Source organism: Phoenix dactylifera, chromosome 8 (genome assembly GCF_009389715.1).
Source record: "Phoenix dactylifera cultivar Barhee BC4 chromosome 8, palm_55x_up_171113_PBpolish2nd_filt_p, whole genome shotgun sequence".
In the NCBI taxonomy this organism is placed as follows: Eukaryota; Viridiplantae; Streptophyta; class Magnoliopsida; order Arecales; family Arecaceae; genus Phoenix; species Phoenix dactylifera.
Genome location: NC_052399.1, coordinates 30,374,599 through 30,378,367, shown reverse-complemented (window position 1 = coordinate 30,378,367; position 3,769 = coordinate 30,374,599). Strand labels below are relative to the sequence as shown.

Sequence of the window (3,769 nt, the reverse complement as noted above, 5' to 3'; positions counted from 1 at the left end):
ATACTGATAAGTTCCGAACCTTTAACTAGCATCTTGAAGCTTGAGAATAGCAACTAGTGACTAATTGATACATATTGTAATCTGCCATTGTGTCTGTAAGCTATATTACAGTGTGAGATCTTGTCAAACGAAGTCATTTATGTAACCTTAAGATACAGAATATGTGCAATTCTTTGATGACAACTTGACATGGGATATTTTGTATGGTATAGTGTGGTGCACACTAGTATTCAACACATGGATATTATTTTATGCAACTTCTATTCTGTTGATTTTTTCTTTAGGAAGAAGATGCAGCATTTCCATCTAATGCTACTACGAGCTTGGAAGGAGTTCTTGAAGAGAACCAACAGAATGAACTTTAATTTCGGAATTTTTAAGTAAAGTCAGCAAACGATTTGCCGACTTTACTTAAAAATTTCCAAAATTTTCTTCTTCCTCCCTCCCCTGCTCCCTCTTTCTTTCTCTTCGTCTCCTCTGGCTCCGGTCCCAAACCGGTTTCAAAGCTCGAACCATACCGGTAGGCCACCGGTACGGTTCGGAACGGGCGGAACCATCCGGTTCGGGACGGTTCCGCATTCCTTCTTGCTTTACATGACTTTTGCAATGGAGGCTCTCTATGCACCCTTGCAAATTTGCCACTCTAGTCTTTGATGTTCAGTACAAGGGCAGTACCCAAAAAGCAAGCCATAGCAAATGAAGATGTCTGACATTGCATGACTAATTCATTTGTCTACTTCTATTGCCATCATTTGGTTCTTGCTTCCCTTTCTCAGACTGCTTCCTGCGTCCGGTGTAGGTGGTTAGATACTTAGATGTGAGATTTACCAATATCAAAATTTGTTAGACCTAAATCACATAATGGTGATGGCAATGGAGTTCGTTAACTTTCATTAAAAACTATTAATCATCCTCAAATAATCATTGAAGTAGCTAAGATCATTAGGGAATCTGTTCGTGATAACGTAATTTTGCTTATTCATCCATTTCCATAAAGCAATCTCCGGATTTGGGGCCATGTTAATAGATCTAGATTTGCTAATCTCAAATGTGGCTGCTTTTAGTACAAACCCAGGTGCGAACATAATTCAGAGGTCTTTAAGCAGCAAACATAAGATACAGATAGTAAGATATATTAAGTTAAAATCCTCTGTAGCTTACTTCAAACCATTAAGGATTAAACTACTATTTGCTTTCATAATGCATCCATTGGTCTGCAAGACCATTTAGACCTACTGCTGTTTGGCTAGCATCTCACATTATGATTTCTTAACAATTAATGGCACAACAGGCATGATAAACTCTGGAGGTTTAAAAATTCTTGTGCCAAAACCTCGGGTCGGGCGGTCTCTTTGATGGAACAATGAAATCAAAGATTTTTAACAGAAAATGATATCCAACAACAAGGCCTTCTTGCTCTGACCATATGGCGCACTCTGCCATCAGAAAACCTTAAAAAACCTGGTTTCAGTTCTGAAGTTTGCAAGTGTTACCGATCCATTTACTCAACTAATTTAGGCTGGACAAAAGGTCTAACATCATAGGGTTTGTTATGAATGGACTACAATAAAGTTAGTAAGAACAACATGGTAAATTAAAAACCAAGCATAAGTTGTAATTAATATATCTTTTTCTCTGTACATGGCAATTATTGAGGTCAGTGTGCAGCCTTAGTAGAAAAGCTGAAATCAGACCATTCAGAATGAAAAAGCTGAAGAGTACAACATGTTGTTCAAATGGTGTGGAATTTAGCACTGAGTGTCAAATTTGCACTCATTAAAACCCTATAAAGGCCACCAGGAAATGTAAACTTCAGTGCTCATAGAGCGACCAGGGCTCCACGAGGACATGCTGAGATCCATTACAGGGAACGTGGTATCTCAAATCTAAAGAGTTGCACAACAGGAAGCCTTTTCTCACTCTGTATAGCAGCCACTGAAGTTAAGCAGACAAAGTTTAAAAAAGTAATGGTAATAATGATAAATAAAAACCAGCTGAATTCAGTAGTCAAAGGGCTGAAACTTTATATTTGGAAGCATTATTTCTTCTGTAATTAGCAAGCATATTTTCAGCGTACTACGAGCTTAAATACTGCTAGTTCTTTAGATAGATTAGTAATCGTTGTTTTACAATGTAAATGGATGGATCGTGTTAAGGATGACTCTAAGATGCACAGTGATGTTTCAGAAACATATTTGACATCGAATGAAGTTCTACAAAGTAGAGATATGGTTAGGCATGGAAGAATCCAATTTGATCTTGCTAAATTTATTCAGGATACGCGATAGGAATTTCTTTACAGATCTGGTTTCGTTTGGTGACGTGCTCACAATTGGTTGAAGTGTAGCATCCACAGACTGAGACCATTTCCTCCTATCGATGAAAATATATGGTGGCTCTCCCTCCATTTTGCTCAAGGAAAAGAGAGTAGAGCAACAAGAAGCCGGGAAAAACGTTTGTTTTAGTATTCAATCCAAGGCCAACTAGGAACATAACCTGTAACCTTGCAAAATGTGATGAACCAGTTCACCAAGCAGAATCATGAGAATCTAATGGTCCATGCATGCATCTAAATTAGACTGTCCATATTTTACTTCTAAATATTGATGAAGGGAAATTTCCTATCTTCCTGAAATCAATCATGAAAAAATTAAACCTGGAGTATTACATTGTCATATCAGAGGTTAAAAATAAATTTAACAAAAAGCTTTAGTTTCAGAAATCATTCTCAAGAAAATCCTTACGCGAAAATATTTTCTAAGAATCATTAAAACAACGAAATACGCAGAGCTAGTCATAAAGATCAGAACAAGAGCTCCAACAAGTCCAAGCATAAGAAGGAAACATGCACTCTTGCAAGATCTTGTTCCAACAAGTGAAATAGCATGCAGAAAGCATCCCAATAAGCTCTGCAAACTCACCTCAGATTACTTTGCACCAGAAAGCAAGGTGTGTGGAATGAAGCCTGGTCCGAGATCCCTCAATAAAGATAAAATGAATGCGAGTAGGAGTAGGAAGGACTAAACATTCATTTTTTTTTCTCCTCCTCCTCTCCAGTTTTAAATGGGAAATGAGTTATGAAGGATCTTGGATCAGTCTTCATTCCTAACACCAACTTTCCCTCTTCCTTCCAACACCTCTCCCTTCTATCACTCATCATTCCTCAATCAAAAACCTCCAGACCAGGTCCCTCAGGCCCTCCTCCCAAGCTTGATAAGAGAAGTATATAAATCTAAGACAGCACATGATGGACAGGTCATTGGAGGCATAAAATAACTGCAAAAGAGGTGGGTTTTTGGAAGAGATGCTGTCTTCTTCTAAGGGGATCCTTTATGGGAGGGAGGGGTGGCAAGCTTTTCCAGGCTATGTCTAAGGAGAGGAGCATTTTAAATAACATAGAACGCCCAGGGAACTTGAGAGGATGGGGAAGATTGGGGAGTCCTTTCCACGTATTTTTTTTAATATGCCAAAGCAGTAGGAAAAAGCCATCCACTACACCACAAGGCGAACATAGTCCATGGCATGAGGAGGGGAGGAAAGCAACAAGAAATAATTCACCAACAGCGTCATCTCAGCAGTATAGAGACCGTGCATGTAGTGCTGTTACACATGTATGGTCACATATATATTCGACATCACATAAACAAACACATGCATGCATACATAATACAAAGTGGGATATTATTCTCTTTTACAACATCAATTTGAAAGATGTAATTATTGAAGAGGAAAGCTCGTTCTCTACATGTTCCCAAAATTTGTTGGATGA

At 38.4% G+C, this 3,769-nt stretch overlaps 1 long non-coding RNA gene across 2 annotated transcripts; it reads right to left on the bottom strand.

Moving 5' to 3' along the window:
• Window positions 1–1,594: 1,594 nt before the first annotated feature.
• LOC113462763 lies at window positions 1,595–3,423 on the bottom strand. 2 transcript variants are annotated; one of them, XR_003385843.2, is made up of 2 exons: window positions 2,922–3,423; window positions 1,595–2,503 (listed from the first exon to the last, which is right to left on the bottom strand). It is a non-coding gene; the product is annotated as an uncharacterized LOC113462763 (long non-coding RNA). The 2 variants fall into 2 exon arrangements; XR_003385844.2 differs by having other exon boundaries at window positions 1,595–2,496.
• Between the last annotated feature and the right edge of the window lie 346 nt (window positions 3,424–3,769).